Source organism: Pantherophis guttatus, chromosome 4 (genome assembly GCF_059756535.1).
Source record: "Pantherophis guttatus breed Tessera chromosome 4, ASM5975653v1, whole genome shotgun sequence".
NCBI lineage: Eukaryota > Metazoa > Chordata > Lepidosauria > Squamata > Colubridae > Pantherophis > Pantherophis guttatus.
In genome coordinates this window covers 134,478,149-134,502,641 of record NC_142066.1, presented here as the reverse complement: position 1 = coordinate 134,502,641, position 24,493 = coordinate 134,478,149, and the positions used below count along the sequence as shown (strand labels likewise).

The 24,493-nt window shown below is 38.8% G+C and overlaps 1 long non-coding RNA gene across 1 annotated transcript; it reads right to left on the bottom strand.

Annotated features, from left to right (window-relative positions):
* Nucleotides 1-285: 285 nt before the first annotated feature.
* On the bottom strand, nucleotides 286-24,471 carry LOC132709813 (uncharacterized). The gene is made up of 5 exons (XR_009620794.2): nucleotides 24,014-24,471; nucleotides 6,249-13,256; nucleotides 4,692-4,888; nucleotides 4,518-4,567; nucleotides 286-2,616 (listed from the first exon to the last, which is right to left on the bottom strand). It is a non-coding gene; the product is annotated as an uncharacterized LOC132709813 (long non-coding RNA).
* Nucleotides 24,472-24,493: the final 22 nt, after the last annotated feature.

The window sequence follows — 24,493 nt, the reverse complement described above, 5'->3', positions numbered from 1 at the left end:
TATGGTTTTGATTTTCACCGGAGATGAATGCTTCTTGAGACTTGAATATAAAAATAGCTGAATGGGAATTGGAAACGAAATGGACTGTTGCTTTTAGCCCTTGATGCTGCATTTGACAAGATAGCCAGGAAGCCATAAATTATGACATTTCCTAGTATTTGTATCAAAATATTAGGTTCATTGTGTGCATTGCATTCATCCTGAGATGGGTATTCAATGAGATAGGAAGTCTCAGAAGAAAAACCACAGACTCACAAACACTCATACATCATCTTACCAGAAAGATTTGGGATATAAGGAAATTGATTGATTTGCTTATTTATTTATTAAATGGACATCCCATCACAGTGTTGAGAGTTAATGAAAAAAATTAAAATATCTGTGGTAATACTAAAGTCAACATAAAATCAAAACGAGATAACCTTGAAATAACAGTTCAAAAAATAAACTCAAAATATAAATCAGAGTTGGTCCAATTAGAATGCCTTCTGGAATAGTTCTTTTTTTAATATTTTAACATTTTTTATTGAGTTAAAATAAAATAAGATACAAAATACAATAGTAAATAGAAAAACGGTGGGGAGGAAGAGGGGGAAGAGGAGCAAGGAAGAATAAGAAAAAGAAAAGAAAAAGAAACATTGACTTCCAACTGTCTCTGTTGCAGTAAAATAAGGCATTAACATCAAATCACAACTATTTGTTTTTTCATAATAATATGAGCAAGCCATTTCTATAGAGATCCATCAATCTAATTGGTAAAACCCAAAATCAAAGTTTCATTCTTTTCCACTTCAAGCACAAAGTTCAGAAGTGGTCTCCATGTCAGGCCTGGAAGCCATCTTTTACATTGGGCCTTCAGGCCTACCACATTTTCTGGGAAAATGGGAGGGGCGATTATATGGCTTTTGGGAGATATATAGTCAAAATAACATTCCTTTCTCAGAGAGTCAAGGATGCCTTGCCCTGGCACCTGGAGTCGGATGACTGAGAGGCATCTCCAGTTGGGAGGGTGTTTGATTGGGCCATGTGATGGATATGTGGGTGTTGGGCAGGGATTTGAACTTTCACTTGGGTGAGGAAAACCTGGAAACATTCAGATTCAGGTTTTCCCAGATGTGCCAATATGACATCTCTAATAAAATGGAATCTCGAGCCCTGGAGTCTTCTTTCGTTGGGGGTGTTACTTGGAACCCTGACACTCCATGTGTAAATAAAAGTACTTATATTCTTTTCTTTAATCAAAATAGTCAATTTTGCCATTTCAGCCATCTCCATGAACTTCTGCAACCATTCATCAATGGTAGGGATTGAAGCAGCCTTCCATTTCTGTGCATACAATAACCTTGCTGCTGTCAAAATTCTCCAGGTCTTTTTCCATTAGGCCCAAAAGGAAAAGTTCTGGTTTCATCTTTATCTCCATTTTCAAAATTTTCTGTCTTAAAATATGAATCATACTTCAAAACTATTTTGCTTTATCACATGTCCACCATAGATGATTAAAAAGTCCCTTCTTTCCTTTTACACTTCCAACATTCATTTGACATACCTTTATACATCTTAGATAACTTATCTGGTGTTAAATACCAATGATCATCAATTTATAGGAACGTTCTTTTAGATTATAATTTAATGTAAAATTTAAACCCTTCATCTCATATTTTCCCATTGTTCAAGCATCACATTATATCCAAAATTCCTTGCCCACTGAATCATACAATGTTTTACATCTTCATTTTCCAAAGTCAATTTCAATAATGTTATAGATTTTAGCGATAATATGTTCATCGTTTTCACATAATAAAATTTCCAATTCATTTTTTTTATTGAAAAGTTTTAAAATGGTTTACAAACAAATTACCCCCCTCCTCCCCCCACCCATTCCCTGCTCCCTCCCCCCCCCAACTTCCCAGAGCAAAATACAGGGTATTGCATTTAGCAAACATAATCTAACATAAACAAACTAACTATAAACTCTTAACTCCCCCTTACTCTTTAACTCCCCCATAAGTACCAAAATATCAAAGTAGAAAGAAAAGTCATCTAAATATTTCATTCATAAGCTATTTGCAACTTTTTAGTCCCATATTTGTTTTGTACATAGTCAATCCATCTTCTCCATTCCAGTACATATCTTTCATTCGAATGGTCCCTCAAATATGCAGAGATTTTAGCCATCTCCGCCAAATTGGCTACTTTTAATGTCCATTCTTCAATAGTAGGTATTTCTTCCTTCTTCCAATATTGAGCCACCAAAAGTCTGGCTGCGGTTGTTAAATTCAAAATCAAATTAGTCTCTATAACTGTACAGTCTACAATTATACCCAATAAAAACAACTGTGGAGTAAATTTTATCTTCCTTTTAAGAATATTTTGTATGATCCACCATATCTTAATCCAAAATGCCTTAATTTTCTTACATGTCCACCATATATGAAAATACGTTGCATCATCACATTTACATCTCCAACATGTAGATTGTAAACTTGGGTACATACAGGCCAATTCATTTTTAACGAAGTCAAATCCATACCACTTTTTATCCAGTTTAAATCTTTTTTTCAGTTGTTGATAAGTAAACCAATGGTCTTCTGGGATAGTTCCGATTTCAGTTTCATTCTAAAGAAAATCAAGAAAAAGTCCAAACTGATTTTCAGAGAACCAGCATTGCTATTGAAAAGAAACACATCCTGGCGTCAGCTCCTTCTATCTCCTGAAATTCAGGTATCATGAACAGATTCTCCCTATAGGTTGGTTTGACTCTGGTCAAAGCAAGTGGCCAAGCCATAATGGCTTTATAGGTCAAGCCCAGCATTTTAAATTGTACTTCGAAACTAAATGTACTACAGTAGTCTACTCTGGTGGAATGAGTTACTCTAGCAAGGTAAGGTTGCAATGAGTGCACCAGCCAATATGGAACAAAAGCTCCTTTAACCATATCTTGCATCTGTTGAACTGGCAGGAAATCTGAGTCTAGGTCAGTGTTTTTCAAACCAGATAACTTTAAAGTGTGGATTTCAATTTCAAGTTGAAATTCATGCATCTTAAAATTGCCCATTTGAAAAACACTGATTTAGAAAGACCTACAAATCCCAAACCTGCTCTTTAAGGGGAATTGTGTCTGCCTGATCTAATAAAATGCTGGTGTTGCTGGATAACCAGTGTTTCTGTCTTGTTTGGGTTCAGCTTCTTTACTATCCTTAGACCTTCCAACCACTGAGAAAGGACATCAATAGCATCTTCCCTACAGCTCAGAATGGCAGTTGAGTATTAGCAAACTAGCAATACATATCTTGAATTGTTGAATGACTTCACGAATGGTTCACTCAGAAGGTGGTACCCTGACATATAATGTGTGGAATATTAACTGAAGCAACTACATTGGAATAGTGTTGGAAGTCTAGACCAGAGATGTCAAACTCAATTTCATTGAGGGCTGCATCATGGTTGTGTTTGACCTTGGAGGCAGTGTAGCGTGGCCAGGGTGAGCATGGCCAACTCAACGTCACTCATGTAGGGGCACCTGTGGTGGCCCAAGCACTCTGCCAGTGAAAATGGGCTCCCAAGCTCAGTTTTCGGCTGCGACAGCCTCCTGCAACCCTCTGTCAGCAAAAGCGGAGCTCAGGAGGGCCACATGTGAACTTCCCAAGCTCTATTTTTGCTGGCAGAGGCACTGTGGGCTGATCCTTTGCTGATTGCAGGGCGGCCCCATGAGCCACATCTAAGCACTTCGCGGGCCAGATCTGGCCTGCGGACCTTGAGTTTGACACCCCTGGTCTAGACTGAATTATGGCTCAAATTTCCTATTCTTTTGCCTAATAAATTACAGCAATGCTCTTTTAGGGTAAATTCTCATACGGACAACTCTCTCCAAGTTTTTCAAACTTGGCAAGGACAAAATGTGTGGACTTCAACTTGCAGAATTTCCCAACAGAATGACGGACTGTGGAATTCTGGGAGTTAAAGCCTACACATCTTAAAGTTGCCAAGTTTAAAAAACACTGCTCTATAGAAACTCTGGATAATAATTTGTCCATTCCTCAATGGACCCAGTCTTCATAGCTGCACTTGGATTATCTTGCCTGACTAAGCATTTGGATTGTTGCACAAGCACAAACAAAGGAGGTAAGAGTTGTAGGTAACTACCAGTATGCCATTTTTTCATACTGAGGCATTTTTTATTTTTAGTTGCCATTACCAACATGTATCTTATGATGCCAGAGGCTTTATCAGAGCATAGATATGGGATCCATGGAAGATGTGTTAAACATTCCCAATATTTGGGAGGATTAGCCTTATCAGTGAAACCAATCAACATGTAAGGTATAACCAGTAGTGGGATTCAGCCAGTTCGCACCACTTCGGGAGAACCGGTTGTTAACTTTCTGAGCAGTTTGGCAAACTGGTTGTTGGAAGAAATCATTAAGGCAAAGAACCAGTTGTTAAATTACTTGAATCCCACCACTGGGTGTAACTGTATCTTTAGAATAGCCCCAGGTTATCTACTTTTTGGTGCTTACCTGATTTCTTATGGAAAAAAGAAAGTTGCGGTCCACACAGCAAATAAATCCTGCAATGGTAATTTATGCAATGTAATGGTTTGTGGTTTTCTGTCTAAAACCTATACGCCCCCCCACTGCCCAATGTGCATTAAACTTTTAAATGAGTTTCTACCAGGGGTGGGTTCTACTTACCTTTACTACCTGTTCGCAACAGGGCCATGCACATGCGCAGAAGCGTTCTGATGACATCGGGGTCGGTGAATGGAGCCTCCCGCCGCTTTTATTACTGGTTCTATAGAACCAGTGCGAACCGGGGGCAACCCACCACTGGTTTCTACATATGTTTGAACTCAAAGAGTGATGTTGAAAAGCATCTATCAGTCTGGATCCTGGAAAGAGATGGGATTGGATCAATTGATTTAATTCAGATGAAAACGAACTAGTGATTCTCGGTGGGACATATAATTGATTAAAATTGAAAATTATATTAGTGATAATTTCTACTGTTCAGTGTTTTAAAGACATTTTTATTTCAGCCCGTAAAACCAGCATTCCTCATTCTGGCTAAACTGGGAGTAATGAACTGCACTCAAGCTCACTTTGGGAAAAGCTGTTTTATGATATGAATATTGTTTTGAAATAATTGATATATCATCGCCAAAGTTTATTTTGATTGAATATTTAACATGGTACTAGACTTTTTGGTCAGAAAATGGCAGCTGAGTCCACAGAAGGAATGGGGGCCTGGCAAATTCTGTCCCTGTTGTAGTGTTAATTGAATAATGACATTCTGAAAATTGACCACTTGTACTTTTCCCTGCTACTGTTGTTGCAACAATGGTGCCACTAGGTGTTTGATAAATCCCCTGGGGATCAGAGGCCATTCTTAAAACTAATAGTAGTTACACTAACTCTATTGTATATGGTTACATTAACAGGATCCTATAAGTCTGAAAGTACATTTCTCTCTCCTCATATTTACAGGTCAAAAAGCTAGGGAAGGTCCCTTCTGAGATATTTAATATGCCCCATTATATCTGCAGGTTCACGTGTCTCTTACCGGGCAATTGCCTAATCTGTGGCTCTTCTTCCTGGCTTCCACAATCATTCTCACGTGCCATTATAAAGACTGACCTAAAACCCTTTAAATCTGGCCCTGGCTTGCATTGGAAACATAGAACAGCTCTTATGCATTGTGAGAGAAAACAATATCATTGTCATGTAAGAAGTCTCATTTAAGCTTTCTCTTTTTCTGGAGAAAGGGAAAAGTCTCTGGAGTAGTGTTGGCAACTTTAACATGTGTGAGTTGTCCTATGCTGACTGGGAAGTTCTGGGAGTTGATGTCTACACATGCTAAAGCTGTCAAGGCCAAGAAACACTGCTCTGTGAATGAAGGGTGTGTGTGCGTGAGTGTGTGTGTGTGTGTGTGTGTGTGTGTGCAAGGTGAGAATCTGATCTTGGAATCACACTGAAGGTATGAACATCCAAACATCAGATGTTCTAGCATTAATACAGAGATTCAGGAAATCCCACATTGGTCATAATGAGAAGGCACCTACTTTTTTAGAAAAGGGAGGGAGTGTAGAAAGAACCATAAATCAACATAGTATCTTCCTTCCATGGAGCAGTCCAAGAATTACAGGCTTATCATTCTAGCATTGAGTATGGATATTTGATATTAGAACTTTTCTATGCCCACATGTATGAACTCTCAAACTTCTACATAAAGTTTCCATATAGTCCACTGACCAGCAGGTAGGTTTGGCTTCAAAATTGCTGAGGTGATGGTCTCACCCTGAGAATGCTGCGGTTGCAAGAGGACAAGTCTTAATGAAGATATATGAAGGCTATTATCCTATTAGTGTTAATGGAAGGGAGAGACACCGATTAGGATAAGAATGAGCACCAGCCAAAAATGCACAACTAACATTCTGGGATTCAAAGGTGTTTCTTCTGCTGAGTTTAAAACCCCACTTCCACCTTCATCAGTCATATAAAACTCCCAGTCTAATACTTTTCCTTGCTTTTCCCTGAATAAATGCTATGTTTCACCTGTGTTCATTACTTACATTATTTACAAATACCATGTTTCCCCGAAAATAGACCTACCCCCAAAAATAAGCCTCCACTTATTTTTTATGTATGTGCCTAATAATAAGCTCTATCCCAAAAGTAAGCCTTAGTGAGGGCATGGCCAGCATAGGAGGCAGCAAGCATGCACAGGCCTACAGTGTTTGGTAACAGCCATAGCCCACGCAGCATAGGTGAGTTGAGTACATGTGCAAGCAGAGGCAGAGGCAGACGCAGGGAGAGTGGAGGAGGTGATCCGGACATGCCGTGCGGGCCAAGTGACGATGGGCTGGAGCAGGAAGCAGCCGCGAGTGGCTCATCTTCATGCAGCGACACCAGCAGCAGAGGCAGAGATACAGGGGGTAGCAGGTGATCCAGGCATGCCACATATGCTATGGGAAAACTGAGTGGAGGTGGGCGGTTCGGCCGATGGCCATTGGAGGATTGTCTTCATGTGATGACACTGGCACAGACAGAGGCGGTGTGTGTGTGTGAGACAGGAGATCCAGGTGCGCCACATGGGCCACAGGAAAGCTGAGCAGCAGTGGGCCAGAATGATAGGCGGCTACAGGAGGCTCATCTTCGCATCTCTCTGGTTACCTGCAGCCCATGCGATGCATTGGGATCACCTGCTTTCCACTCAGCATGTTGGGATTGCCTGCCTTCTGCTCCGTGCCATATGCTCTGTGCAACTCCAGAGTGTGCCAATCAAGGGATTGGTGGGCTGCAGCTGCTGCCAGTTACCATTGGTCCCTGCACACTTGCCAGCTCTTGTGTGTGCATGGGGACGTGGGACTCCCAGTTGGGCTGATCACCCTGAAATCATGTTTCCCTGAAAACAAGCCCTAGTACTTATTTTGGGGCACAAAAGAAAATAAGATCAGATCTTATTTTTGGGTAAACATAGTTTGTATGTTATTATATCTTTTATATCTTACTTGAATTTCTAATAATAGGCATAAAGCAAGTGCTTTTGGTTTCCCCCTCTGAAGGAGTAGGAAAGCTGTTTAGGAATAACAACAACAACAACAACAACAACAACAACAGCCACCCATGGCTGGGCCTGGATGGCTATTGGTCCCTATGGTTATGGGAATGCCGATTGTTGGATCGGTAGTGACTTAGCCACCGTGAACCAACCCAGGCCCCCACCATCACCAATGATGAGAAGAAATCAACAAAATTCCATACCGGATCAGTTGTCGCCTGGGTCAACAAGGACCACGTCAGATGCTGTGGCTCCTGGACATCTGTCAAAAAATGGGCTACAGAGCTAAGTTGCTACTGCTGGGGAACCAGGGCATGCAACTGTAAAGCGACTGGGACAAAAGTGCAAAACTTGGACAACTGAAGAAAATCAAGAAATCATCAAACGTTATTACCAGGCAGAACCAACAGTCAGGGGATTTCAAAAAAGAATGATGCAACTGTGGAAGGAAAACCACCCAGAAAGCGACATAACTGAACAAAGATTAATGGATCAAAGACGTTTCATTATCCGTAATGAAGTTTTCACAAATGTGGAAATGCAGCTTCTAGAAGCATTGGCTAAAAAGAAAACAACAAGTAATGATGATGAACAGGCTGAAGAAACTGTTCCAACATCTGAACAAACTGACCAACCAGTGGAAGAAACCAACATAAAGGATGAAATTCCTCCTGTGCAACAACTCGAAAATGTAGAGCTAAGTGATCTAGCAAAAATGCTGAAAGAAAAGATTGAAAACCATATCAAAGAAAACATAGAAAGAAAAAGACTACCTACCATTCGCAAAGTGCATAGCAAACGAGTGAAAGATCTACTAACTGCCATGAACAGCATTTTAACCTCCATTTCATCCAGCACACTACGTGAAATAAACCAACTAATGTACAGCACAGCTGCCGTTATAACTGCACAATTCAGTTATAAAATGTCAAAAAAGAAACCCACTTGAACACCAAAGTGGAAAATTCGACTTGAAAACAAAATAAAAAAGCTACGAAGAGATTTCAGCAATTTGAACTACTTGAAAGAAGGCAAACTAAAGAATAAAAAGCTGAAAATAGCTTACATAAAAATACAACTTGGAGGAAAAAACAATAACAGAAATTATGGAAGAACTAAAACAACGTGTAATAGCAACAGCAAAGAAAATTGAAAGATATGAAGGATGAATTAAACAATATTGTGAAAATGTCCAGTTCAGAAGAAATCAACACCTCTTCTACCAGTCCCTTGATGAAAATCGAGTCCAAACTAATGTTCACCCATGTAAAGAAAAAACTTTGAACTTTTGGAAAGAACTGTGGGAAAACTCAGTGGAACACACAAAACTGCCTCCTGGATGAAAGATATTCAACAACAAACAACACGAAACAAAATGGAAAATATTGCAATAACAACTGACATGGTTGCAAAACAAGCAAAGAAGGTCAAGAACTGGAGTGCACCTGGCCTGTATGAACTGCGTGGATACTGGCTAAAACACTGACCAGCCTCCATTATCGCATGGCCACTCAATTTGATCAAATGCTTCAAAATGCAACAAGTGAAGAATGGTTAACAGCTGGTCGAACATACTTGATAATGAAAGATCCAGAAAAGGGCACAGAGCCAAGCAACTATCACCCAATTACTTGCTTGCCAACAACATTCAAACTTTTTACAAGAATACTGGCAAATTCAGTATTCAATCATCTGATGGAAAACAATTTTTTTTTAAAAAAAATGGTTTATATACCGCCCTTCTCCGGAGACTCAGGGCAGCTTACAGTGCGTTAAGCAATAGCCTTCATACTTTTGTATATTTTATACAAAGTCAGTTTATTGCCCCCACAAACTGGGTCCTCAATTTACCTACCTTAGAAAGGATGGAAGGCTGAGTCAACCTTGAGTCTGACAAGATTCGAACTTACTTTAATTGCAGACAGCTGGTGTTAAATTACAGTGCTTAGTCTGCAGAGCTATCCAGGCTCCTGGATTTGTATCCAGTAGAACAAAAAGGAAATTATAAAAAATCAAGAGGAACAAAAGATCAGCTGCTCATTGACAAAATGGTACTAAAAAATGCAAAATGAAGAAAAACAAATTTAAATATGGCATGGATTGATTACAAGAAGGCATTTGACTCATTACCCCACAGCTGGATTAACACCTGTCTGGAAAACTTTGGAATCATCAAAAATATTTGTACATTTTTGAAAGCAAATATGCAAAAATGGAAAACAGTTCCTACAGCAAATGGGGAGAACATTGGTGAAGTCAACATCAGACAAGGAATCTTCCATGGGGACTCACTTTCACCACTACTGTTCAACATCACATTAATTCCATTGACAATAATCCTGCGAAACACAAAACTGGGATACCAAATCTCAAGCCAACATGGCAAGATAAACCATCTACTATACATGGATGACTTAAAAATGTATGCGAAAAGCCCCATTGAACTTAAATCAATACTCAACACAGTTCAACTGTTCAGCAGTTCATCAAAATGAACTTTGCACTTGAAAAATGTGCTATATTATCCATGTAGGAAGGCAAAATGAAAAAAAATAGAAGGAATAGAACTGGGAAATGGAAACATAGTAAAAGCATTAGCAAAGGATGATGGTTACAAATACCTAGTTATATTGGAAGCAGATAACATCTTGAATAGAAAAGTCAATACAAAAGGAATATCTCAGGAGGGTCCGCAAATTATTAAAATCAAAACTGAATGCTGGAAACATAATTAGAGACATTAAAACATGGGCAGTTCCACTGATATGCTACTCAGCTGGAATCATCAACTGGACTTTGGCTAAACTGGAAAACCTGGACCGGAAAATGCACAAACTTTTCAATATGTACCACGCTTTACATCCACGAAGTGATATCGACAGGTTGTACCTGCCAAGAAAATAGGCGGCAGAGGACTATTGCAAATCCATCAAACTGTAGAAGAAGAAAAATGAAGTTTGAATGATTATGTGAACCAAAGTACAGAAAAATTGCTGCAGGCTGTGAAAACGGAGAACATTATAAAGACAACAGAAACAAAAGCAGAATATAAGGAAAAACCGCTGGATGACTGATTAAATAGGTGGAAAACCAAAGTTTTGCATGGACAGCACTTGAAAACATTGAAGGAAAATGTAATGGCAACTTTATATGGGCATGGCTTAAGATGGGAACCATCATGAAAGAAATGGAAGATTTATTTATTTATTTATTTATTTATTATTTATTTAATCAAATTTCTATACCGCCCTACTCCCGAAGGACTCAGGGCGGTGAACAGACAAGATAAAATACAGATAATACAAATATTAAAAATCCCTTAAAATTATTAAATATTTTGGCCGAAACACAGATTAAAACACCCAATTTATAAAGTCACGAATTAAAAAATTTAAAAAATTTAAAAGAGGGGAGTTAGGCCAGGCCAGTTTGCTGAAATAGAAAGGTTTTGAGAGCACGGCGAAACGTGCGCAGGTCCGGGATCTTCCGTATCTCTGGGGGGAGCTCGTTCCAGATGGTAGGTGCCCCCACAGAGAAGGGCCGCCAGTCAACACTGTTTGGCCGACGGCACCCTGAGGAGCCCCTCTCTATGGGAGCGTACTGGTCGGTGAGAGGCTGTTGGTAGCAGAAGGCGGTCTCGTAAATACCCCGGTCCGATGCCATGGAGCGCTCTAAAGGTGGTAACCAAAACCTTGAAGCGCACCCGGAAGACCACCGGGAGCCAGTGCAGCTCGTGCAGGAGGGGGGTCACATGGGAGTGCCACGTCGCTCCCATAACCACCCGCGCGGCTGCATTCTGGACCAGCTGGAGCCTCCGGGTGCTCCTCAAGGGGAGCCCCATGTAGAGAGCATTGCAGTAGTCCAAGCGGGAAGTAACGAGGGCATGAGCGACCGTGTTTAACGAGTCCTGATCCAGAAAGGGGCGCAACTGGCGAATCAGGCGGACCTGATAAAAAATTTAATACTGGCTGCTCAAGAACAAGCACTACAAACTAATGCCATGAAAGTGAAGATACAAAAATCCACTGACAATCCAAACTGCCGACTTTGCAACAACAACAAATGTGAAACTGTTTCACATTTAATATGTGAATGCAGCAAAATCGTACAAACTGATTACAAATCTAGACACAACCGAGTTGCTAAATTAATCCACTGGTCATTATGTAAAAAATACGACTTACCTGTATCCAAAATGTCATGGGAACATAAAGTGGAAAAAGTTATAGAAAATGAGAAGGTGAAGATTTTTGGATACAGACGGATTGTCACTTGGAACACAACACACCAGATATCACAGTTGTCGAAAACCGAAATGTACAATTTATTGACATTGCGGTACCAGGAGACACCAGAGTCGAAGAAAAAGAACTGGAAAAAATCATGAAATACCGCAACCTGGCCTTAGAAACTACACGGCTATGGCTGAAACATGTCTCAGTGATACCCATTGTCATCAGGGCACTTGGTACCATGTCCAAGAATTTCACAAAACAAGAAATTGCAGCTTCCTGCAATAACACCAGTGGAACTACAAAAAAATGCGCTACTCGGAACATCATATATTTTAAGAAGATACTTGGTTGATACCTAGGATGCTGGCAGCAATGGTATTTGTGACACATTTTTAAATGTCCAGTTGACTGAGTTTCATTTTTAATGAATAAAAGAGAATAATAATAATAATAATAATAATAATAATAATAATAATAATAATAATAAGAAGAAGAAGAAGAAGAAGAAGAAGAAGAAGAAGAAGAAGAAGAAGAAGAAGAAGAAGAAGAAGAAGAAGAAGAAGAAGAAGAAGAAGAAGAAGAAGAAGAAGAAGAAGAAGAAGAAGAAGAAGAAGAAAAAGAAAACAAAAACAGAAGGCTTTATTTTGGCAGCTCAAGAACAAGCCTTAGCCACAAACCGCATGAAGGCAAAAATTCAACATGTTACCACCAACAGCAAGTGCCGCCTCTGTAATGAGAAAGATGAGACAGTTGACCACCTGATCAGTGGATGCAGCAAAATTTCACGAACTATCTACAACGCCATGACCTCGTTGCTAAGATCATTCACTAGAAATTGTGCCAGAAGTGGCAAAAACCACTGGGAACATCACGTTGAGAAAGTTTTAGAGAATGAGAAACTCAAGATCTTGTGGGACTTCAAGATTCAGACTGACAGGCACTTGGTCCACAACACATCTGACATAACAATAGTTGAAAAGAAAAAAGTATGGTTCATTGACATTGCAATATCTGGTGATGCACGGATTGAAGATAAGCAGCAAGAAAAAATCACAAAGTATCGGGACTTGCAAATTGAAGTTGAGCGACTGTGGAAAAAGAAATTGTGTGTTGTCCCGATTGTAATTGGAGCCCTTGGAGCAATATTCAAAGGGCTATCTCACTATTTAGAAATTCTAAATTTACCGGACTTGAACATTTTGATTCTACAAAAAACCACCTTACTCAGAACAGCTTACATCCTCCAACGATACCTTAACAGTTCCTAAGTCCTTGGTTAGGACTCGAGCTGCTGAGCTATTAACCGGCCTCAAAAGGCTGTGAATCTCACCAAAGATTAACCATAATGATGATGATGATGATGATGATGATGATGATGATGATGATGATGATGAACAAGTCAAGATCTTGTGCGACTTTTGAAATCAAACAGCAGACATCTGGTCCACAACATACATGACATCACTATTGTAGAAAAGAAAAAAGTATGGTTCATTAATATTACAATACCAGGTGATGCACGAATTGAAGAGAAACAGCTAGAAAAAAGTAACAAAATATTGTGATTTGCAAATTGAAGTTGAGTGACTATGCAGGAAAAAATCAATATTTGTACCAATAGTAATAGGAGCTCTTGGAGCAATACTCAAAGGGTTGCCTAGATACATGGAAATGTTCAATTTATCAGCCCTGAATATTCTGAAAATATTCAGCTCTAAATATTTCTGAAAACCACCTTAACTCGGAACTGCCTACATATTCAGACTTAACAGCTTTTAGGTTCTTGGTTAGGACTTGAACTGTTAAGTTTTTATCAGATCCACAGTGAGTCAAATTGAAGATTAAATAAATAATGTAATAATAATAACAACAACAGCAACAACAACAACTTATGATCAATAAACTGGTTTTGAGGAAGTCAAAGAAAAGATTAACGAATTTGTTCAAGACCTGTATTGATTATAAGAAAGCATTTAATTCTGCCACACACAACTGGATTGAGAAATTCTTAGATATTTTTGGAATTAACAGCAACATCCATAAATTCCTAAAGGCTTCAATGTAGCTATGGCAAACTAAGCCTGTGGAAAACAACTTGGTGAAGTTGAAATTAAACGAGGAATCTTCCAAAGGCAACTCAATGTCAACTCTGTTATCGTATTTTCGATGTTGCCACTAACAAGCATTTTGAAGAAAGCAAACTGTGGCTATGAATTGGCTAAAAATGGGTTGAAAATTTCCAATTTGCTCTACATGGATGATTTAAAACTGGAAAAACAAAACCTGAAGTGCTCACTGCTGAAAAGCACAGAGGAGTTTAGCAGAGAGATTGAAATGCAATTTGGCATTGACAAATGTGCAACAATTGCTGTTAAGGCAGGAAAAATGGTTGAAGATGATAGATTCAAACTTAATAATGAATGGCTGATAAAAGCAGTAACAACAGAAGAGGGGTACAAGTACTTAGGAGTTTTGGAAGCTTCTGACCTGTTGCACAGTCAACTCAAGGAAACTACTTCAACAAAATACATAAAGCGAGTATGGAAAATTTTGAGTTCAAAGCTGAGTGGAGAAAATATCATAAAGGCAATTAACACCTGGGCAGTGCTTGCAATACAATACTCAGCTGGAATAATTGATTGGACTCAGCTAGAACTTGATAACTTGGATCGAAAGACAAAAAAACTAATGACAATGCACCATACTCTGCATGCCTGAAATCACTATTGTAGAAAAGAAAAAAGTAATTGATATTGCAGTACCAGGTGATGCACGAATTGAAGAGAAACAACTAGAAAAAATATCGCAATCTGCAAATTGAGGTTGAGTGATTGTGGAGGAAGAAATCAATGGTTGTATCAATGGTAATAGGAACCCTTGGAGCAATACCCAAAAGGTTGCCTAGATACATGGAAAGGTTGAACTTAGCAGACCTGAATATTCTGACTTTGCAAAAAACCAGCCTACTTGGAACTGCCTATGTACTCAGATGCTACCTTAACAGCTCTTAGGTCTTTGGTTCGGACTTGAACTGTTAAATTTTTATCAGTCCCAGAATGTGAGTCAAATTGAAGACTAAATCAATAATAATAATCATAATAATAATCATAAACAAACAAACAACAACAATATCATCTGCCTATACCAGATTGCTGGTAAGGACAAGATAGGTAGACAAAGATGCCATACCCACTCTGGACATCTGGCTGACTGTGTTATAATCAATAATAATAATTAATAAATCATCATTATCATTAATCATAATCTGGAATAATTGATTGGACTAAGCTAAAACTTGATAACTAGGATCGAAAGACAAGAAAACTAATGACAATGCACCATGCTCTGCACCCAAAAAGTGATGCTGATTGATTGTACTTACCAAGATCTCAGAGTGATAGAGGTCTCTTACAAATGAAACAAACCGTGGAAGAGAAAAAAACACTGCTTAAATGACTACATAAAAAAAGCAAAAGAGCCTCTGCTGAAGGAGGTGAACAAGGGAAACCTCTTGAAAACAATAAGATTGAAAGCAGACAATTGAAAAGAAACAACAGAACATCAGGTTTTTAACTGGAAAAAGAAGCCTATGCACAGTCAGTACCTGAAGAACATTGAAGGAAAGATAGATACAAAGCTAACATGGAACTGGTTGCAATCAGGAGTGCTGAAGGAAGAAACTGAAGGCTTCATTTTGGCTGCTCAAAAACAAGTCCTGCAGAGCAAGTCCATGAAACCAAAAATTCTACATGTCAGCAACAACAGCAAATGTTGCTTGTACATGAAAGATGAATCACCTTATCAGTGGCTGCAGCAAAATCTCACAGACTATTTACAACATCATGATCAAATTGCCAAAATCATACATTGGAAGCTTTGCCAGAAATTTGGGGTTGAATGCAGCAAAAAATACTGGAAACACCAAATTGACAAATTTCTTGAAAATGAACAAGTCAAGATCCTGTGGGACTTCAGGATCCAAACAGACAGACATCTGGCCTACAACACACCTAACATCACTATTGTGGAAAAGAAAAAACTCTGGGTCATTGGTTCATTCCTGACTCTGCAAAAAACTACTATACTCGGTCGTGCTTGATAATTCAGATGCTACTTTAATAGCTCTTAGGTTCTTGGTTAGGACTTGAATAGTTAGGTTTTTACCAGTCTCAGACTGTGAATCAAACTGAAGATTAAATGAAGAAGAAGAAAGAAGAAGAAGAAGAAGAAGAAGAAGAAGAAGAAGAAGAAGAAGAAGAAGAAGAAGAAGAAGAAGAAGAGGAGGAGGAGGAGGAGGAGGAGGAGGAGGAGGAGGAGGAGGAGGAGGAGGAGGAGGAGCAGCAGCAGCAGGAGGAGGAGGAGGAGGAGGAGGAGGAGGAGGAGGACGACGACGACAACAACAACAACAACAACAACAACAACAACATTATTCTGGTAAGTATAGAATACAGTAGTTAGCAAAGCACAATATTCCCTAGATGGCATCTACAGAACCCCAACATATTTTTGGGTGGGGAATTAAAATGATGGACAAATACAAGACTTCCTAATCTTGTGAGATGTAAATGCTTCAGAATGATTATGCTTTCATCCTAGAATTCTATCCCGAAGGAAATTCAGCCACTGCCAACTCTTTACTCTTCCTGGTGCCAGAACTCAACATTTTTAAATCTATGGGCATCTGAAAAATACTTGTAACTTGCTGAGATAGACATATCTTCCCTTATTAAATTTCAATTGCTGTGGGGGAGGGGAATTGTGCATGTTACACATTTATTGTATGCAAGTATGTAAAATATCACTCTGTGATGTGAGGCAAGGTGTTTGCTTTATTGAAATTATAAAATTTCCAATTAGTCTCATGTGATATTCCGCCCAATGTTTTGTTCTCCTCTTCCTGACAAATATAGGGCAGTATTTCTCTGTGGGAACAAAAGCGTTTAGCCACAATACACAAAAGGCAGTTGCAGAATTATAGTATGAAATGTGGTTATCCAAATGAAGGGAAGCCTCTGCTTTGTAACCCTGAGATGCTGTTAACTACAGTATTCTCATGTGGAACCCACATCCCAGAGCAAAATATAAGGGCTGTTTTGAGCTGATGTATAATCCTAGAAATCAACAGATAATCACATTAGAAGGAATTTTTATCTGTCCTCTTTTCCAGTCTCATGCCAATAAGATTCAGGTCAGCTGCATCTTGCTATGATTCTTTTTGTTATTATAATTGTTATGCATGACTATGTAAGATTCTGTTTCCCAGTGAGCCTAAAGGACATCCTCACACCTTATTGTGAATATGGTGGACAGAAATGTCAAATCATGCTCCCTTTTGTGGATTTAAAAAAAGGGCAAAATTAAACGCCCTTTATTGACTATTTGCTTGTTTTTATAATGCTGCAAACTGTACTGCCTGCTACCTTAATTAACCTTAATGTAGAACTGTCCTTTCATAAAATGACAGACATGGGGAAAAAAAGTTTGTATATTTATATAATGAAGATCAGAGAAACTAGTTTTGTACAAGAGGAAGGCAAGGGTTTTAAAAACAGAATGTGGAACTGGTGAGTGTGCTGATGGACACAGATCTATATGGGATTCACTCTGAGTGTCCGTACCCCCCCCACCAATACTGGCAGGTAGCACCTGACATCTGGGATCATTGTGGCTTTGTGTAGTTTGATTTTACAGTTCACAGTTCAACCCCACCCAACCCCATTAGCCATTTTGGGGCTGTCTTATACCCTAGGGAAGACAACATGCAATCCTGGGTAACCCACAGCCTCCAGATGTTTTCTTAATTGTTTTTAGAGTTCACTCTAGTAGATATTGTTGAAAACAAGAGATGGCACAAATTTCCAGCATTTTTACATAGGAAATAGAGAGAGAAACCTATTGTAAGATGAAAACAAGTCTGACTGTTTAAAATAAAAGGAGAAACTCTAAATTCTGTTGGGCTAAACAGGTCTACATGCACATCAAAGGGTTAACTGTAGCAGCTAATTGTTCATATGTGTAAGGCCTCTGATGGTTGTGAGGTTCTGGAAAATTCTCTTGACCTGACTCTTTTGTTGTTCCTTTTTATTGCTCCTTTCTTTTCCTCTTCCTGGCATGATTACATAGAATAATGTCTTTTTTGTCCCATTTGCTTGTGAACTTTGACAGTAAGTAAACTGAACTGTAACTAGAGTCTATGTATATGAAGATGGTGTAATTCTTTACCGGGGTAAATGTTTCATGGAGGAAGGGAGAAAGAGCAGAAGAGAAATAAAGACAAAAAGCAAAACTGAGACAAGTAGTACTCACAAGAGAGTTCAGTTTTTGTTCTTTATCAGGTTTTTGCTGCACTGAGTAACTGATACCACACAAAAAATTCCTGCTTCCACTCAGGAATATATCGAAACATTCTGCACCTGACTCATTAGTTCAACTCTTGCTTTCCTCGGATGCTGAAACAGTATGGCCCTATCATCAAAACTAATATCAGTCCTTGGGCAAAGTTTCTCCTTCTTGTTGGACTGTTATCCTGAAGAGAGCCAGCAAGATGTCAACCTAGGATCTATTCCATTCTCAGCATAGAAGTTCCTGAATGACTTTGGACCATATCCATTTGTCTGATAAACTCGCAAGAATCGTTTTTCTTGTCATGTACAGTACATGTATACATTCAAACTGGACTGTGATATTTCTCTGTGTCATATATATGGGTAATACATATTTATTTATTTGTTTGTTTCCTCATGTTCATGTTGGGTATATTGGAGGTGATGACCCTTTTAGAGCTGTATACAAAGAAATGTCATTTTAATGTATGCCAATTAGTGTACATTCAAAGTGACAATAAAATTATTCTGTTCTATTCTATTCTATTCTATTCTATTCTATTCTATTCTATTCTATTCTATTCTATTCTATTCTATTCTATTCTATTCTATTCTATTCTTCTCCCCAAAAAACCTACTTCAGAGAGTTTTGTTATGAGGAAAAATGGGAGAAAGGAATGTTATGTAGATCAATTTTTGCTCTCGAATGAAAAGTTGGATACAAATCTAACCAATCATATACATTCAAAATTTCGGAGAGTCGGGTTTGTTAGAGATGTGAGACTGGGAGCAGGTCAACTCAAATTCTAGTCCCCTTTCAGGTATAAAAACTCCAGTCTGTAACATTATGTGGGAAAATAACCTTGGGCGACAGGAAAGAGCCACAGCCAGGGCAATGATCAGATAAGAGACAGCTTAGCCCTCTGAAGGAATGAAAAGCATCTCAGAAGGGACCCACACTACTTACTTGGATTGCAATGGCGATGGAGAGAAAATTACTTTCAGATTTGCAAGATTCTGTTAATGTAACTTTACAATGAAGTGGAGCTAGTACTTTGGGAAGTGCTCCTTTGGTCCACCCTTGGACTCCTTGCAAGAATGACACAGCATAGCTACTCTCCATTGCTGTGGAGAAAAATGGGACATGGGAGCACTTTTGGTGCTGCCTTGACCTTCTGTACAAAAGGTGGGATGCAAATCAAACAAATAAAAAAAGCCAGCTAGCTTCATTAAAAATATTTCTAGTGTTTCTCTTTAAAAGCAACATAGCTCTTTCTCTGTTACAGGTATGTATAAACTGCATGGCTTATCTTGTTCTGCCTGCAGACTGTTTCCTGCTTAGAAAAGAATCAGCCAATAGCTCTTGGTAATATGTCTACTCTGCTTGACAATTAACCTTTAGGGAGACTTCCCACTGCAGCCTGTCCCCTGATTTAAGGCCACTGCCTTGTCAGTAGTTCTCCCTGCTGTCATGGCCAACTGATCCCTAAGCCAGCTAAAATTTATCTACCCATGAAATGTGGAGGTAATGATTGGGGAAGCAAAGTAAAGGGCTGTTTCTTAAGATGGGAGTGGAAGCTTTAGGTGGTATGAGGTCATCAGAAACACAAAACTATTGGACATTTGGATTGGGGCTGAGTTTAAAACAAACTCAAAAATTTGGGACCAATCCAGAGCAAAGCCATACTGATTTAATGTAGGCATATCATTTTACATCATTGCTATCAACTGCAGTTATTGGGTAATGTAAATGATGTAATTGCATCATTTGCATCAATTGCATCATTTATATATATTGACAGAAACATAATGTATGATGAAAATTCAGACCATGTGGTGTAAATTGGCTTGAATGGATCCTCTTTTTCTCAAATGTTCCATTAATTACAGTATTTCCAGAAGCATTAATTCTTTTATGGATTTTTTTTTTTGGCTAAATGTGACCTGGGAATATCTATCTATCTATCTATCTATCTATCTATCTATCTATCTATCTATCTATCTATCTATCTATCTATCTATCTATCTATCTATCTATCTATCTATCTATCTATCTATTTTATTAAATTTCTATACCGCCCTTCTCCCAAAAGACTCAGGGCGGTGTACAGCTAGAAATAAAACCATGACAATATAAAAATTAAAAGCAATTTAAAACAATTAAATAAATTGGCCGAAAACTCTAATAAAACAACCAATTAAAATAGTAAAATATTATTATTATTTAGGCCAGCCCTGCTTGTTGGAATAATAATGTTTTTAGGGCGTGACGAAAGGTACGCAGGTCAGGAATCCTACAAATCTCCGGGGGCAGCTCATTCCAGAGGATAGGGCCCCCCACAGAGAATGCTTTCCCCCTGGGGGTCATCAGCTGACATTGCCTAGCCAACGGCACTTAGAGGAGCCCCTCTCTGTGGGAGCGTACCGGTCGATGGGAGGCTATCGGTGGCAGAAGGCGGTCTCATAGATACCCAGGTCCCATGCCATGGAGCGCTTTAAAGGTGGCAACCAGTACCTTGAATCGCATCCGGAAGACCACCGAGGGCCAGTGCAGCTCGTGCAGGAGCGGTGTTACATGGGAGCGTCGAGTCGCTCCCATAATTACCCGCGCGGCCGCATTCTGGACCAGTTGGAGCCTCCGGGTGCTCTTCAAGGGGAGCCCCATGTAGAGAGCGTTACAATAGTCCAGACAGGAAGTAAAGAGGGCATGAGTGACTGTGCGTAAGGAGTCCCGGTCCAGAAAGGGACGCAACTGGTATATCAGGTGAACCTGATAAAAAGCCACAGCCGCCAGATGGTCTTCTAAGGACAGCTGCGAGTCCAGGAGGACATCCAAGTTGCGAGCCCTCTCTCAGGGGGTCAAGATCTCACCCCCAATAGTCAGTGATGGAGTCAACTGACTATGACAGTACACCGGAATCCACAGCCACTCGGTCTTGGAGGGGTTAAGTCTGAGCTTGTTCCTCCCCATCCAGATCCGTATGGCTTCCAGGCACCGGGTCATCACTTCAAGGGTATCATTGGGGTGGCCCGGAGTGGAAATGTACAGCTGAGTATCATCAGGGTACTGATGGAAATCCACCCTGAAGCCACGGATGATTTTGCCCAGCGGCTTCACATAAATGTTGAACAGGAGGGGCGAGAGGACCGACCCTGTGGCACCCCACAAATTAGGCACCTTGGGGTCGAACTCTGCCACCCTGCCAACACAGACTGCGTACAACCGGAGAGGAAGGAGGCGAACTACCGTATAACGGTGCTTAGTGATATTGGGACTTAGTGATGTGTTTAAGTCAACCTTTATGGCTTGTTCAACAAATAATGTTTTTGGAACTTCCTGGACAAAAGCCAATATTGATGTAAGACAGGGACTGATATGGGAATTTTGATCTTGATGGTGATCACTACAGTCATCCTGTCTGACTGTGGCTGTATTGTGTGCAAATGATTATTGGAATCAGATTCAAGCAAACTCTGGAACATAAGTAGCAAATGTTTGCTCTAAAGCAAACATTAGCTTTTTCCAGGTATTTTGGTAGTAATGTTCTTTTGTGTGTGGGAGCATTCTCATGTTAGTGCATTTTCTAACAAATCAGGATGAGCCCACACGGTATGGGGTTTGGGGCGCTTTTGCTTGAAATAAAGGAGGGGTAGTGATATCATGCCAAAAATATATAAATGCATCCATCGCATTCATAATGTAGAAAGACAGAAGATTTTTGCTTCCTCTTTCCAGTGATAGGACTTGAGGTCATCTATTGAAATTAAATGCGAAGAGGATCAATAGAGAGAAATACTTTTTTCCAACAACTCATAGTGCTTTCTCCTTTCTATTTTTTTAAATAGTGGAAATTGCAAGCTCCTTAGTCATTCTTATATTTGAGTGACATCTAAGCCCAAGCGATGAAATCAGTAATAAATCAATAAATGAATTAAAGAGTTAACATTTCAAATTGGCTGTCAGAGGCAGTGGTAATGGCAGCCAATTGGGATAGATTAAAAGGGGAATGACAGTTTCATGAAGGATCAGATTGTTGGTGACTAATAATATTGATTGTTGTTTAGCATCTGCTAGATTATAGGCAATATGCTTTAAATATATTGGGAAATGCTTTTGAACTTTCCAAGTATATCCAATTGACTATTATGCAACACTGAATGCCAGACTAGATGTGCTAAGGGCCTGAAAATTTGTTCAGCAACATCTGCAGTGCTTTCTAGCATTAGAAGTACATTTGGTAGCTGGCCACTCCTGGAAGTTAATTGCATCTGTCAGATTTTATTATTTAACCCTCCAAAAATGTAAGATTCTCACTTGGTTAATGCTTTGCATACTTGTAGTGGGAATGCTCTCTGTGTAGCATTGTAGAACTAAGCACGCTAGCCATGATGAACGTGGGACATAGATAACCTTTTGTTGGGACCTAGCAAAACTGACACTGAGACACTGAATATTTAAGCTTAGAAAATCTGCTGTTTGAAAAATGAAGATACCAAGAATATCTGAAATAGACAAAAACACATTGCCAAAAGAGTTCTCTTTAATACCTTTCACCTCCATGTTTAATAGCTTTTAATAGAGTTTAAAAGTCTTTTCTTTGATAGCTTCTTCTAGATGTTAAAATCTAGATTACTGTTTCTGAACACAGGCAACTTTAGTCATGAAAACTCATCATTGCTTATACAACTCAACTGCTCTATTGAAGATTTCAAGGAATAAATATTAACAGGCCAAGGGCTTTATACAGCTTTATTTGTACAATAAGTGAAATTAAAATATTTTCAAAAAGATGGTGAGAGAAGTTTAGGATAACTTTTTTCCACATTAATGTATCTTAGGATTCAAGTCTGTAGACCAAAGCTAATGTAGAAAGGAAAATACAACCAACTGGCAATTATTTTTATCTCTGATTTATTTCAGAATATTAAATTCAGATTGATATTAAAAATCACTTGAAATTAACTGCATTGCTCCTGGAATACTGTACTCAATTTCCTCATCACTTGATAATCCTTAGCATTTTGATCATGCTAAACATATAGGAAATCATATTTGATTAAAATGTATTTAAAATATATTAAAATGCAACAAAGAAATATAAATTATCCATTTATTAATTATAGCATTAGAGTATAAAGTTTTTATTTTAATTTTTAAATAATTTATTAACTTTCCATTTTGTCCAAGTCTCAAAGAAACTATTTCTTTTTTATCTTTCTATGTACTAGGCTTCATTTGGTAATTTGGTGCAATGGCCCCAAAACACATCCCTACCCACCAAATAAATTATTAAATCTCTTATGCAAAATTCCCCAAATCCCATGATTTTTTGGAGGGGCATGAGACAAGGATGTTTAAGACATTCTGATATAAACCTCATGATAAAAGAGCTGTGATGGTGCAGTGGTTGGAATGCAGTATCGCAGGCTAATTCTGCCCATTGTCAGGAGTTCGATCCTGACTGACTGAAGATTGACTCAGCCTCCCATTCTTCCAACGTTGGTAAAATGAGAATTCAGATTGTTAGAGGCAATATATTGACTCAGTAAACTGCTTAGCAAGGGCTGTAAAGCACCATGAAGAGTGCTATTGCTATTTTAATTGCATGAGATTTTCAATACTAACATGCAAAGGCACAAAAACCTTCTTTCTTGCAAAAAAAATTTCAACCTGTCAATTGATTTTTTGCATTTGTTTTATTTTAAGAGGAGGCTCATTGTTGCTTCTGAGGTGGGTGGGTGAAGTCTGTTGTTTAGCTTTAATATAGTTTATAGTTTAGCTATAGTATACATGTTAACCCAATAAATACATACAGCTCTCCAAGATTCCATTAGTTGCTATCTTCTTCAGCAAAGGGTCTCTGCTTTAATTTTCTCAATTGTAACTGATTTACCTACCTTGCCTGCTGAGCCTTGACTATCAACTCTTAAGAGACTCAAGTGTCTATAGAAATATATGTCTCAGTAATTGATTGCGTCAAAGTTGGCTTTTCTGAGTTGGCTTTTCTGGTTGTTGTTTTTTTCTGAATACTAAAGAAGAGGGTAGAAAACATGAATGTGAATGATCCTTGCCTTGTAGGGTCATCATATCTAGGAGAATTCTAACATTTGCATTCACATTCAAGCTGCTGATACTCACCATTTAGTTATGGAATATAATGGATTTAAACTTGGTTGCTAGAAAAGTTGATATTAAATGTACATTATGGTTTCCGAGAATATTTTTAATTGAAAGAACCATCTTAATATGACCGAAGCATTAAACATTTAAACACCTGTTGTTTTAAAGGAGCAAACTCATAGAAGTTTGATACCACCTAATGGTTAATACCAGGCTCAATCAAGATTTTTTAAAGATTTGCCAATAAAAAGTATCTG